A 16,299-nucleotide genomic window follows, 5' to 3' on the forward strand; every position below is an offset into this window, starting at 1 on the left:
GCAGAATCAAACTGATTGGTGCTATCAACTCACCAATGCTTATGAATATACTTCTGGAGTGCTCACCGTCTTGACAATCGTAAATTGCCTATTGTGGAAGAAAGACTGTTTTGGACGTTTCGCCTTACAATAAAGGCAATAGTTTAATCCACGACCATCTCTCACCGATTACTTTCATAGGACGAGACTGATCTCGCAATAGCAAGGTAATCCATATTTTTCTATAACGTAGCGTTTTATTAAGGTTTTAAGTACTGATATTTATTTTTTTAGCCGTTGAATGAATACATGCAGTTGGGGTGATGGCAGTCGCTTTGACATCTGCCTGGCATTAGCCCATTAGAACTCATATATTTTTTATTATTTGCTTCTGAAGCCCAGAAAATAATAAGGAAAACAAATAAAGCTAGTAGCGAGTAACAGAGATCTTCAATAAAAAATCATATGAAAACGGCTGCTACTGCTAAAAGAAAAACAAAAAAGGGAATCAAAATAAAATGAGCAGGAAACTCTTCGAATCTGTCTCAGATACTTCTATTGATGAGAAAAAGATTTATGAAGACGAATCAGAAAGTGAGTCACTTTTAACGGAAATGGGTAAAGAAACCTCTTTCTATTGCGAAGACACCGTAAAAGATAGAGAAATGTGGTATCGGTCCAATATTTGTCCATTATGGGCACTTCAAGAATGTTCTAGATGGATCACGCCTGAGGGTTATTTATGTGACATGTGCTCCGGAATGTAAAATTAACTTAAGCTTCTAAATGCTCATCAACTTACGTAAGCATATTGGCAGTGTCCTTAAACTTTTTAGCCCTTTGTTACCATGGAAATATATATTTTTTAAATCATTGACTTCATATTATGTCCACTCTTCCATTTACTTTTTTGTAATTGCGTCATGGTGAACTCGTGAAGGATACCTATGACGGTGGATGATAATCCTTTTAGCCTTCCAATTCAGAAACGGATTAGCAAAGTTGATATGAATACAGACAGTTGTACTTTAGGAATTTTTAATCTGGGTTTCCAATGGCGTGTAACAGTTCCACAGTTGACACTCGAGGGTGGAGCATGGCTGGCCTCCTCCTTCACGATTTTCGCGCCTTGCTGTCATGAGACGGCGATCAGCGCGCGGGAATCCAAGCGGTACGAAGCGTAGCGCGCCATCAAAGGCGTCTCGCTCCTGCCCGAAAGGGAAAGAAAGGGCGCTGATTAGGTGCCCGTGATGGTGAGACTGTCCTAGCATGTGGCATAACATCTGCTAAGGGATAGCAGCAAACATTTCTAACATTGCGACCAATGATGGACCCAAGGTGAGACGGGGGAGGGACGAGTAACGTTTCCATTGCTCTCAAGTAACTTGATATTTTTCTTCAAAGCTAATGATCGGTCCGTCGCTCTCGAAAGGGGAAAAATATCAGAGGGCCGAGGGAGGGGGTTAGTGGTTTTCTGAAATCTGTGTCGTAGTAACTTGAGTAGTGGTTACCAACGCCCTATTATCTTACGGAGCTGAACCTCCCCCTATGGTTGTTCAATCCCTTGCGAAATTTTACGCTATGTGCCTGTCATATTGTGCCTAAAAATTTTCCACAACTAAAATTCTGTTACGTAAAGAGCTGCAAGAGCTTTTAAACAAAATGGTTCATGAGTTGCGCCGGCATTGCAGTGTATTGGCGCCTGCAAAGAGAGACGCGGAACTATTTTCCACTCTAATTGCGGGGCGTTGCTTTTACTGAAGCTTTGATTTAAAATTTCGGATCCAGATTCGATGTCCCCCGTGACTTTGGATCCGATATATCCGATGAGGGGCAATATCCACAGATATTTGGATTTGATGTATCCGACCCTAAAGGGCAAAAACTATGTATATTTTTGGCGAGTAACAAAAAAGAAAAAATCAAACAACTTAGAAAATAGCACAGTGACAAATTAAATATAAATTAATACAACTTGAAAAATCAGAAAACAGTTCGAAGTATTACGGATATCATGTACCAAATGCATATCCATACATCTTACAGTTAACAATGGTACAAATGCTTTTAGATTCTATTGATCTCTTCGGGACTATATCATAGTGCAAAATTAAAATATAAATTAAGTACTATAATTAATTTTAAAAATGAAGGAACTTAGTAAGAAGTATTGTATACAACATACATAAAATGCAAATGCATAAATTTCAAGTTTCCAAAAAGTAAAATCAATATTTCTGGTCGGAATATATCACTATAATATTATTATTATTAGTAGTCTACCGATTAAGGTAGGTTTTCATGGAGTATTCAAGAAGTGAGCTGGGAGCCTCCCTTTCCTTCCAGCACTACCTTCTTTAATTCACTGTAAGGCCTACTCTCTTTCAATCTATCTAAAAATCCTATTCTTTTCCTTCCCCTCCCTCGTTTCCCTAACATTCCACCCTCTAACCCCATTTTCAACATCCCCTCACCACTAAGCACTAACTCCATCCATACCTTCTGTCTTCTCCCTATCTCATCTAAAAGCTGCCTCTCCTCGCCAACCATATCCAGAACTTCGTCATTCCTTTCCGTAGAGAGCTAAACTCCAGATCAAACTCTTCACTAACCTTTTCTTTAAACTCTTACACAACGATCCTCTCAGAAGCTCCTTCCTGTTCATGAATGCCTCCTTCGCTAATGCGATTCTCTTCCTTATGTCCTTACTATTGTATCCGTTTTCCTCTAACGTACTGCCTAAATAGTTGAATTGCTCGACCTGCTCAAGTTTTTCACCACCCACCTTTATCTTGAGTCTCACATTCCTCGCTCGTGATGCTTTACAAAACCGCATAACATTAGTTTTCTTGTGATTAATCCTCATCCCATACTCCTCGCAACGCTCGTATAACGCATCCACTAGAGCCTGAAGCCCCCTAGCTGACGGGCTAATCAACGCCTGATCATCCGCGAATCTCACTGATTTGAACATCAGTCCTCCCACTTTTATTCCAGCTTCTAACTCATCCCACGCTTCCCTTACCATCTCTTCAGCGTACACGTTAAAGAGCAGCGGTGATAAAGGACAGCCTTACCTCACACCTCGGCCAATGCTTGCCCACCCAGATTCTCCGTCCGCTACCCTCACTTGCGCAGTCTGGGCCATATACAGATTACGAATCAGTCGTCTATCCCTCCAATCTACACCTATTCTCTTGAGAATTTCCATTAACTTAACCCAGTTACCCCTATCAAACGCTTTCTCAAAATCCACGAAACACGCATATACGTCCTGGTCATATTCTATGTTCCTCTCCACGAGGGACCTCATTATTGCTATTGCATCACGAGTTGACTTCTTTCCTGAAACCAAATTGATCTTCGCCCAAATACTCGTTTTCCCTCGCCTCCATTCGTTTGTTCAATATCCTCCGCACCACTTTCGCCGCATGCGATATTAGGCTGATAGTCCTATAATCTCCGCATTCCACAGCTTTCTTCTTTTTCGGAAGTGGAATTAAAATCGTGTTCACGAAATCCTCCGGCCAACAGCCCTCCTCATAGATCCTGCGCACTAGTTCGGAAAAACTTTTCCTACTTTCCTTCCCTAGATTTTTCAGAAGCTCACACGGGATATTGTCCACGCCTACTCCTTTCCTAGCCTTCATATCACGGAGTGCTCTCTCTATTTCCGAATCTAATATGTCCGGCCCAAGATTACCCTCCTCCACTGCACTTTCCTCCTCTAGAGTCAACCTCTCTGTTCTGTTCATTCCGTCATACAGGTCCTCCACGTATTCCTTCCATCTACCCTGTACCTCTTCTCGCTTGGTTAGTATCCTCCCTTCTTTAGCCTTAATTTTAGCCATGGCTTGTCCTCTTTTGCCGCCCGATAGCGACTTCACTTTGGCGTACAATGCGCCTACTTCTCCATCCTTCTGGAACTTTTCCATTTCCTCACACTGTCTTTTCCACCAAGCCTCCCTTGCTCTCTTTGTTTCACGCCGTAATCGATTATTCAGTTCCCTATACATTCTTTTTCCCTGTTCTGTGTCCACGTTCTTCCACTTCCTCCTCTCCTCCATTTCCCTTATCATGTTCTCCGTTATCCACGGCTTCTTCATCCTTCTACTGTCAACGTAACCAATTGACTTCTCCGCCGCTTTGACTATTCCCGTTTTAATATTATCCCATCTTTCCTCAACATTGTTAGTACTTTCAATCTCCCGTATACTAATGTCCACTAGTTCCTGATATTCTCTCCTCATACTCCCCTTCAAAGGTTCTACGTTCCATTTCTTCGCCTTCCTAACTTTCATAAGTCTTTTGAATCTTACGTTGTATTTCATGAGCATTAGATTGTGGTCCGAATCCGCATCCGCTGCAGGGAAGCTGCGCGAGTTTTTCACACTATTCCTAAACCTCTGTATTACCATAATGTAGTCTATTTGAAATCTCCCCACATCCCCTGGACTTTTCCATGTGTACCTTCGCCCTTTATGATGATTGACCACGTGTTTGTGATGAATAATTTGTTTCTCCTACAAAATTCTGCTGCTTTCTCTCTCCTGTCGTTCCTTATTCATAGACCAAAATCTCTTATTTCGTTTCCATCCCTCCCTTCCCCGACTGAGGCGTTCCAGTCCCCTATCACTACCAGATTTTTCTTACCCGGTGTGTCTCTAATTATTTCCTCGAGCTGTTCATACACCTCATCTACTTCTTCCTCCCTATTAATGCTAGTGGGCATGTAAACTTGGATCACCACAAGGTTTGTGGGCCGCGCCTCAATTTCTACCACCAGAATCCTATCGCTTACCTGGTCTATGCCTACCACACGCTTACCCATCTTCCCGTTTAATACTAAAGCTACCCCCCGCTGGCTTTCCTCCCCACCACTATATATAACTCTATACCCATCACTCCAATAATCCCCCCATCCCTCCACCTCACCTCGCATAATCCTAAGATATCTATCCTCCCTTTATCCATTTCCCTTTTCATATTTTCTAACTTCCCCGGCCTCATCATTGCCCTTACATTCCACGTCCCTACATGTATAGCCGACTTTTTCTTCTCCATCTTCTTGGTCTTCTTTTCTTCCTTCTTCATTGCTGATGCTGCTGCTGCTGATGATGATAAGTCTCTGCAAGGATTTCGCATGTTGACGACCCCGAGGACCTTGCCAACCTCGCTGCCGTTCCCGACACCCGCCCTTTGCGGACGGGTCCCGGGCGATGAGATTACGAGGCTCATTTGGTTGTACTCCATGTTTTCAGGGAAGAGATAGTTGGTAGGGTTCCCCAAACCCTATCAAAACAGGCAAAGAAAATAAGTCCTTAAATGAGAGGCATCTGGATGATGTGCTTCACTAGTGTTTTATTTGCCCCTCATTCTATTGTAAGTCATCGAGTGACATCGTTTGAATCTTTCCAAATAAAATTATTGCATGTACTGCTAAATTTCATTCCACATAAAAATTTCATTCACGTCGTTACAATGAATGAAAAAATTTGAAATATTCTGATGAACCTCCCGAAGCCAATTGAAAGATGAATTAATGTCTTCGAAAGACGTTTTTCGGTTGCCTGGGCAACCATCAACGAGGAAATGTCTTTAAGGGTCCTAGAAAACAGGCAGATGAAACATTTCTATACTTCATTTCCGTTAACTAGCAACTCCACCAATGTTGAATAAGGTTTTAAGATAATCTACGAAATAACGAACTCTCCTTGATACTTGAGTTGAAAATTCGGTTATATCATACTTAAAAGTTAGTGAAAATTCAGGGTGAGAAGTGGACTCGTGAAAGCGGGCAGCGGCCCAGCGCTCCCGCTAGCATTGACTTCACTTAGCCGCACATTGCTCCAAGCGTTTACGGAGCCTTTCGTCAGCTCGTGACATTTCGGCAGCAATCGAGGCAGAGAGGGGGTCAGGCGGCGACGTGATTTCCAAAAGTCCTCATCGTCCCCATGCCCTGACTCAAAGCTTGAGCTCAAATCCATACTCGAGCTTAAACAATCTGTAAACATGCAGGTTTGGATTGAATATCTAAGCATGGAATTGCAACCGTGTAAAAAAGAACAATTAATACAGGGTTCAGCTTTTCTGCGATTATATTTTTTTCATTGAAGTGCTTGGAGCGAGAATTTAATATTCATTGCCTTCAATAAATCACAACATTTATACTTAAAAAAATTTGTATGGGAGTTCATAAAGAAAATAAATACTCAATTTATAAGAGCTCAAAGACTTATTATCAATTGTGATAGAGTTTCAAAGTTCAAGAGGCCAGTATTTTTCTTCATCTCATTCGACAATTAAATAAATATAAATAACATTTCAAAATATTTTTTGACCGAGCACTGAAAAATAAACCAAATATTTCAATCACAACTAGATAGTATACCCCTGCCTTGGACAACCATGACCTTGACTATTTTTGATATTGATTTAAAACACGCAAATTTGGAAGGTATAGATGAAAAAGTTATAAGAAATTTCCCGTTATAACTTGGCATGCCTTAATCTGGAGCTGAAAAGGCAAGTGGACTTGAGATTGATGGGGCGATGCAGCGATCCATGCCAGAAGGATGACAAAAACCGTGTAAAACAGGAGATACACCTTGAAAACCAACCACTTCACTTCCTTTAACTGTCAACACCCAACTGCATTGGACCCGGCCATAAAACGAAGACAACCACTCATTATATTTCGGCGACAACGTCCGCGTTTTCTCATCTCGAACAAACGGAATGGCCCAACGACTAGTTATTCGCCATTACCTACTTATCCTACCCTTCGAGGCCGGATTCAGAATTTTTTCTGGGAGACAGGGGTACAAGGTCCTGACAGGCAACCGGTCTCCTCGTATTTGAGATTTAAGACAACACAACTATTACTATGCAAAATACTCTCTTTATTTTAATATGAAAGTTATTAATATTAAATTAAATGATTAAGGTTCCGTAATATGCAAAACAAAACTTACGTAATGATAATCGTACTAAAAATCTTGTCTGCTTCTTTTAGCGTCTGGGGAGGGGCACGTCAACCCTTCCCCCTATATCCGCCTAAGTTTCCCTTCATCCAAGTCCCGAAAAAAGTCCATTAAAGAAAGGACTGAGCGAAAAATACCATTGTGAAAACGGCATTTAGAGAGGATTCCTTCGCATCACTTAGATGGCCCATACGATACCATTATGTTTTATTGCTGCGGTCTTAATCCGCTCGGAGGAAGTGATCTCCTCTCCCGCCTCAATTGCTGTCCATATCTGCAGCATATTATTCTATGCAATTTGAAAGCAACGCTCGGGAGGATGGCACAATAAACCCCCAGCGTTGTCTCCCCTTTATCTTAGGATTCGCGCAAAATACGACCAAAATATCTGCGACTGAAAAAGCAGAAAGACAATAATAATGCCCTCGGAACCTGGCACTTCCTTCCCACCTGCCCTGCCAGCCCCTGTAACAACGCAGCGGAGGGGAGCGAGCCACATTGCGCACGGCCCCCATTCATCCCTCTCCCTCCTCCTCTTCCCCCCCTCCACGATTGCCTTCCTCAATGATTCCTGCCTCATTCCACCACGGGACCACAGACACAAGGAGTAAGGGCAGCGAATCAAGGAGCTCTCTCTCTTGCCCCGCCTGCCCCATCGCCTCCCCTCCATTACGGTCAATTACCTGTTTTCCTTGCAGTTCCAGTCTACCCGGGAAATGCCCATAATAATGCCTCGTTCAGATTACGATTGCTCCAGTGATCATTGGCGCTATCGTGCATTCACACTACGACGGTACAACCTGTGTTGCCCTCCAGCGCTGAAATATAAACTGAACGAGTAACTAGGGTAAGTAAACTGTTGAGGTATGTAGGGTTAAAATATTACTGTGTTGAACGTGTATTTAAGGATGTAAGGTATAGTTCATCTTCCGCCCATAATCTGCCTTGTTGGGACAACTCCATGAAAAATGGAGCGATGGGAGCTTCACAAACTTTTCGTCTCTCTCCTGTCGCTTCTTCTTCCGGTTTCGCCGCGCCTACCCATAGTAAAGTGGCAACGTTCGGAACTACGTGTACTCTTGTCCGGACATGCTCTCACACCAGTAATCTGAACAGGGCAAAAGAATTCTCGCGAAATGGGCCGACGGCCAATCATTGCCAGCCAAAGCTCCCTGCCGCCTCAGCCAACTGCCTCGAGAAATCAACACCTCCCCTTCCGAGAGAGAGAGAGAGGCTGCCCCCTCTTCCCTCACACCTCGACCACAAACGCCGCACAGAGTTTTGACTCGTCTTTTCCGAAAGTTGGTTCGAACTCTTAGCTGAGGATCTTTTGCAAATATATTGCGTGTTGTTGATTTTTCTGTTTGGATTTGTTTGTCTTTCGTGAAGTTTTCCCTTATTTTTGTCACCTACAGATGGAAAACGGTCTTGCACTCGACAGGGTGTACGTTAGCAGCCTACTCTCCGAAAACGTGGCGTCACACCACGGAACAGATTATCCCCCTGCCGGGTCCGCAAACCGGTAGCTTCGGGATTTTTACACCATTTCCCGCGAATGTTTAAATTATTCATCGATAACTTAACTTCTGCGTGTTTTCATGATAATGCTTTACATATACTATGGTAAATTACTCATCTATTGGCATCTGGTAATTCATTTCCTATCGTCAGTTCCTTTTGACTCTCGCGCGTAATGAGAATTAGTAGATGGTTATAATCCACAATATGGGCAAAAGAAGCAATGGTTAGCATCAAATTGATGAGCCCGCAGTCCCCTTCGGACACAGCTTCCGGCTCTCACGCTCCTGGGTGTGAATAAAAATCAGCATTGAAAAATATTCTATCAATAAAGTACTTAAACTTCTTATTTCACCAGGTCAATTCGACGAATTTCCCCTTCCGCACGAAAGTCAACGGAAGCTGAGGAAATGAGTCGTATTTTTAGGAACCATGCTATTAGATACAAAATTTAGTGATAAGTCAACATTGACAGTGAACGTTGGGTATTAAAAAATAACGCTCAACTGCCCAGCATTAAGGGCCCTTACTGCCTCGATGATCTCATACCGCACTCCGTACTATCGTGAATGTGAGATAAGAGGCAGCAATTCATTATTGAATTTCTCTAATGAATTGCAACATCGGACACTGCCTTCACCCACCTAGTCTCACGCCTTGGAACTTCGTTCAATTATCCCACGAATCAAGGAACCTCGTAGCAATCTGCGAAACCACCCAGAAAGCCGAGAACCTGATATCCGATTCCCGCTCGAGGGAACTTTTTCCTTGGCAATGATTGTAAGCCTTCTTCCGCAAAAAGTGAGGGGTGCATACTACTTTCGTTTTAATCACGAAAAACTTCAGTTCATCCGTGTCAATGGCCTTCATACCACTCTCAAAGAAGCAGATAAAAATATTAAAATATGTTAAAAAAATGTAATATTTTTAAAACCAATGTTCTTATTCGAACTAAAAATCAGAAAATAAACTACTTATATTTTACAACCTATGCGCCCAAAACCAAAAACGTTGAGTTATTTAATTTACATTTGGCACTGGAGTGATATAAACTCAGAATAATTTATTTGAAAATTATGTAGAATTATTACCACGGATATTTATAGAGAATGGAATTCATTTAAGCTTTTTAAAATGCTGCGCGCCGCGTTTTCTTAGTTTTGAACACGCAGTATTTCGCAATTCGCTCAATTTAAAAGCTGGACTGAAAGGACTGGGTGAATTATTTTTTTCTTTTAAGACAATATAAAAACATAGATCTATGCAATATTTTTTTTATTTATGGTAAATATTTATTATTTTAAGTTTAAATATATGTGATTTGCTTAGATTGGTTATAGGGTTGATTAAAATATTATTTTATCAATTTTATATTTTAAAAATAGAGGCCGATAAGGCTGCTATAAACCTCCACACATGAAATTCCGAAACAGCGAAGCCTGAAATAAAAAAAGATGCACAAAGCTAGCTTGTAAAATCATTAAAATTGATATGGAAAATTAGCGATCCAGCCAGAGTTCGAGCCTAAAATTCGATGCGAAGTGCGAACGTTGACCACGGTGCCATGGGTTGCTTATGCGGCGGAAAAATTCATAAAAATGTGAGAATCAGAAAATGGCGGCTCATTCTGCCTCAAAAGAAATGATTCTAGCATAGGTATACCATCTCATCAACTCATTCTCAACTGCAATGAAAATTTTTAAGTCGATAGCTAATCGGAGAGAGGGTTAAATTTGAAGATTTTCTTGGAAGGACAAACAAACAAAATGATAAGAAAGCGGCTTCATTAAAATGTGGTAAAAATATATAATTAAGTAGCGGGCGTTGCTCGGCAAAGATAGAGCCAGAGAAGTTGGAAACTTAGAACTTGGAAGTCATGGTCACATAGCAGGATTTTAACTCAAATGAAAAAAGCAGGTATGATGATGGTATACAGATGAAACATCAAACAACGGGGAAAATCTGTATACTGCGCACCGCGTGAATCGCGTGAATCTAGTGTGCCTTCTCCCCGAAGTGAGCCCAGCTTCAATATTTAATAGAATAGGTAATCACCCTATGGTTGCAGTGGGTATTTCACGTAAATAATGAGAAATATGCAGGAAAATTTGTTTTAATCCCGAAATTTCATCTTAATTTTGCGGTGCCTACTCCATTCATCCACCCAACTTCCTAGCATTGATATTAGCCCGCGACATGAGTACGAGGAATGAAGTCATGTTTAACACCTGGTTGTAGAATTATCTCAATCAAGGCGCCTAATAATTGTTTACTAGTTTTCCAAAAAACTGAAGAGCCTGTGGCTCAGAGCCATTCAAAGTGATTCGGGATATATTTCGATGAAAACAGTGGGATGTATCTGTGAAGATCACATTACCGCAAGCATTTAAGTATACGTAAAGCGTGTAAAAAAGCCGTCAAACTATGGATATGTAGTTAAAAATACTACGTATTTACTTGATATTGTCCAAATGACTTTTAACGCGCGAGTTGGTGCCCGCATTAGTGGAATTTTCTCTTAGCGGGCTACCTCAATCTAGTGGGAAATACTTGAAATTTGATAGCGCGATATTTGTTCACAAATGAATAAATTATTTTTGGGAAGTTTATTTAAGTGGCACTATTATCCATTTCTGAGTAATCCAAATTTCTGAATCGTATTGACCTAAATAAGCGAAGTACATTTGCTATCGTGACCGTTTCCATGCAAGAGTTTTTGTGCTGTAAGTGAAAATCTATTGACAATGTGATGAAACGCATAAAAAAAAACTTCAAACGGCCTATAACTGTGTTGAACTCCCTTTTTCTTATGGCAGGGACATGTGACCCTGTTGAAACTGAAACTTATTATAGACGATGCATGACGTATTGACATATAATAATTAAGGCCAACACCAACTATTTCCACCTGTAAATCTTCACCGTAGGGTACTTTCCAAAGAATCCTCGAACATGATCAACAACTGGGTAAACTAATAAGTATTTTGAACTCAACATAAAACTAGATGAAAAAACGTAGTCGTACATGGTTAATATGCACCGAAGTATTGAAAATCGTAGTAAACTGGGAAAATTGAGGCATTCATGCATAATTAAACTGATCGTTATCCTCCAACATACCGAGCCGCTAATACGAGGCAATTTTCCGCCGACGTATAACAATCATTTGTCATAACAAATTCTATGATGGTCGTGGCATCAATATCAGGTACTCTATCTGAACGAGCGGCAACGTTGTCATCCATTTTTCTGGTAACTGAGGTAAAAAGCCTTTATTTCATGATCCCAAAATCGCATTTTTAATATCCCAAGTAATAATTGTGGCACAATAGCAATAGGAAAACTTAACCAAGGATAACAGAACACAAACAAGTGACGATGAGGTAGCTACTAGTCTGGCACACACCTGCGCTGAGTGGCGGCGGATGCGGGCACGCGGTCAGCTCACCCGCAGAACAGATCACACATCGCGCGGCCAAACCGTTAGACCGTCGTAAAAAAGTGGCGTAAATAGAGCAGTATGAAACAGTGTACCTATTTTGTTATAAAGTACCGGTTAGAAGCTATCGAGCAAAATCATATGATCGATGAATCTACGTATTTATTGATGATTCAATGAATCTACGTACTTATTGGTTTCACCGATGGAAGGGCAAATGGGCTAAGAAATTGAGAAAGAAATGTAACAAAGGAGTGGTTGCATAGTAGCACAGGAAAAGGCTTAGATAAACTAAATGATGGATGCAGTCACCAACACTATCTACCTAATATGAAGGCCAATGTTTTACGTGCAGACCGCCGCGGGCAAAAGCGGAGCGGGACGTAGCGTACGGCGCCCGGCTGTGTAACGCCCTTCAATACATGAGCGACAAACGAGCGAAGATCGCGCCCACAACCGCGGCCGCGAGTAGAATGTATTTATATGTTCTGCCCAGAGATTTACTTTATGCTTTTTCTATAGCAAATAGCGCTGATTTGAACCCCCCACATCGATGGGGAGTACCCCCCCCTCCTCCCTCCACTTTTGATTATTGCGAGACTGACCAGATTGTTGAAAATCCGTATTTTTACGATGGAGACTTTGTCGAGAAATAAATTTAATTTACGATGGGTCAGAAATAAATTAATAATATATTTATATTATAATTATATAGTGGTTCTCATAGTCATAAAGTCTCCCCAACCCTGACTAAAATTACAAATAGCTATTGCAGTTCACAAGGAAAAATACGTAAGAGAAACGCAGCTGAAAAGAGATACTCCATTCTCAAATGGATCGTACGACTTTTAGTCCTACTATCCACACACAAACCTTTTGCATTATAATGAATGCATCACAAATACCTACGGCCAACCTCGGTCTCCGTTGAAAGAACTGCATGCTTGATTCGACACGAATCTTTTGCATACAAATGAAGGCAGGTGAAAGGTTTGCCTCCTTAATTCCTTCCTGCATACTAATGTTCCCATTACCGTGGTTCGATTCCGTATATAAAGGCGTGCAAAGGAGTACCTTCCTCACTTGCTCGTTCACTACACACATCCGCTTAACGAGAATAAAGTTTATATTTCTATCACGGAGCGTGTTTTTTTTATCCTTCAACTGTCATCTGCGAGAGATACATCTTCAAATTGTAAGTAAAACCATACTTTGTAATTTCTCCCATTAATTTCTGTTCCTCGTTGAATTCAGTTTTAAATCTAATCCTTCTATTTAAGTTACCTTTTTTAATTTCACATCATGTCATCAGTCACTTCATTATTTAACATTTCTACATCCACTATTTCCAAAGGTATTGTTCACACCGCGTGGATTCGAACGCTTAACGATCGAACGCTTATCGATCAATCGTTTGTGCAACCCCTACGAACAGTTATGCAGAATAATGTGCAATAAATGCATTATTAAATACATTTTATGATATGCTTCCTCACTGTATATTTGATCGTTTAAAAGTGTAAACAATAGTAGAAGAATACTATTTTTTATACATAGAGGGATTTGACATAATCCAAACGCAGTATGATCACATATTCTCTAAGCCTTTTTAATTTTTATTCAGATACCTAATTCTATATAAATTAAATACTTTAGACAAATTTTTATGAATTCTTTTGTACACTCAATCATTTCAGATTTTACGCATCAACCATGTCAAACATTCAAGACATCATAGACAATTTCAAAAACAGCACATATAAAAGGAAAGAAGATTTAGAACAGGCAATTATTAACATTCAGAAGCGTATTGCATTGAACGATGATATCATAGACGATATGGTATCCTTTAGTTTGATGAAAGATGAACTAGATCAACTAAGAAGGTGTTTTTATATATATATTGTGAAAAATTTTATAGCTTGGACAAAGCCTTACCGAATGAAAATACTAACGAACATAGAGGTAATGTAACTTTGCAACAAAGAAAAGGTTTCAATGAAATTCAATCAGCTCTTGCATCGCGAGTAAAAACATTTTGGATTACTCCTGCAGAAGACGGGAATAGTGACGTAGTTTCATTTTTAGATGATAATAAGGCACAGACTATTGCCAAAATCAATGAACAGACTGTGGAAAATAACTCAATAAAGTTTAATTTAGTCCTTATTTTCAAATTTAAAAAAAGTGAGGGAGAGCATTTGGAAACATCATTTAAAACGCAAAATCGACGCGTGCTCGTCTCTGATGATATCGATGACATAATTACACCGCTTTTTCAAAACTTTTAAAGGAAAAGTCACAGTTTCAAGCCAAAGGATCCGGTTGGACGTTAGATCATGTGATCGGAATGGAATTGCGTATAAACAAGTATACACCATTAATAGGCTCAAGTTTCATTCCACTTCCAACGAAGATCAGTAGGAAAAAGGCTGAAATGAACGTTAAAAACAGTGATCAATTCTGCTTTAAATATGCAATTTGGACAAAGAATGTCATACGCCCAGATTGGTTTCCAAATTTTAACACTAACGCATTTCATGAAGCTTACGACTGGGATTGCATCACTTATCCCACCCAACTGAACGATATTCCTAAATTCGAACGCATCAATAACATTTCAATCAATGTATTTGGACTGGATGATAAAAATAACGTTTACCCCATAAAAATTGTAGATCAAGAGCTAGAAAATCATCGCGACCTCCTTTATATCATCAATGAAACAACCGCGCACAACTGCTGGATCAAGAACTTTGAGAGACTGGTACGCTCCCAAATTACAAAACATTGTAGTAGAATCTTTATTTGCAAACGCTGCCTCACTCATTAGAGTGACGAAGCGAGACTCGAAGTTCACAAAGAATTATGTCGAGGTACAGGTGAACCCACAAAAATTGTGATGCCTAGCGAAGAAGATAAAACTTTGAAATTTACGCATGTCAATCATTCCTTTAGAGTACCTTATGTGATTTACGCACATTTTGAATGTCTCCTCGAGAATGTTAGCACGTGTGAACCAAATCCTCACGCCTCTTTCACACTCAATGTACAAAAACGCGAGCCGTTCAGCTTTTGCTACTTGTTAATGACACCAAAATGTTGTGAGGAACCTCAGCTCTGTCGTGGTCCAAACGCAGCGCGAGTTTTTATTCAGTGCATGCAACAGGACGCTGAAAAAGTATATTTAATTTACAAAAAAACCAATTCCTATAAATCCTCTCACTCGAGAGGAAGAATTATAATTTAAAACTGCTAACACATGTCACATTTGCGAAAAAGAATTGCACGAGGAGAGGGTTAAGGATCACGATCATTTGACAGAAAAGTAAAGAGGTCCTGCACACAATAATTGTAACATCAATTATAAAATGCCAAAATTTCTACCAATCTTCGTACATAACCTGACCGCGTGTGATGGTCATTTCATTGTACGAGAGCTGGACTATGATGAGAGACAGATATTCGTTCTTCCAAATTCAGAATAAAAGTATTCAGTATATTTCTTTTGGAAAATCTATTAATGACAATTTCAGCATGAGATTTATCGATACCTATCACTTCATGTCAGCATCTTTAGCCTCATTGGTTGCAAATTTGAAAGAGTTAAAATTCACTCAGAAAATATTTGGTGACAAAACACCTCTTGTCGCTCGAAAGGGAGTTTACCCCTACGAATACACTGATTCTTGGGAAAAAACTCGATGAAAAACAATTGCCAACGATAGAAAATTTTTTTAGTAGGCTTACGCTGGAAAATATTTCAAACGAAGATTATGAACATGCAATCAATGTGTGGAATACCTTCAACTGCAACACTCTCGGACAATGTAGTGATATCTATCTGAAAAGCGATGTGACACTTTTAGCCGACGTGTTTGAAAATTTTCGCAACGTCTGCTATAGCATGTACAAATTAGATCCTACATGGTATTACACGGCTCCATAATAACCTTTGATGCAATGTTAAAATTCACGAGAATAGAATTGGAATTGTTGACGGATTATGACATGTTACTGATGATAGAGAAGGGAATCCGAGGAGGAATATCTCAATGTAGCAAAAGATATTGTGTGACAAATAATATACGTGGAGGCTCATGACATTAAAAGAAATTAATTACTTGACATATTTGGATGCAAATAACTTGTATGGTTGGGCTCTTTCTAAACCCCTCCCTCACTAAAATTTTAGATCGCTGTCGTCGAAGGAAATTGAAAGCTTAAAAATTCTGGATATTTCAGGTGAGGGTGAAGTCGGATATGTACTCGAAGTCGATCTATATTACCCACGAAACCTTCATGACTCACATTCTGATTTTCCTCTTTGTCCTGAAAATAAGATTCCACCTGGTGGAAAACTCAAAAAACTTTTAACTA

At 40.1% G+C, this 16,299-nt stretch overlaps 1 protein-coding gene across 4 annotated transcripts in view; it reads right to left on the reverse strand.

Annotated features, from left to right (window-relative positions):
- Positions 1-16,299, reverse strand: part of LOC124170538 (follistatin-related protein 5-like) — a 521,097-nt gene that overhangs the window by 299,554 nt on the left and 205,244 nt on the right. The window lies entirely within an intron of this gene.

This window comes from Ischnura elegans, chromosome X, assembly GCF_921293095.1.
Source record: "Ischnura elegans chromosome X, ioIscEleg1.1, whole genome shotgun sequence".
Taxonomy (NCBI): domain Eukaryota; kingdom Metazoa; phylum Arthropoda; class Insecta; order Odonata; family Coenagrionidae; genus Ischnura; species Ischnura elegans.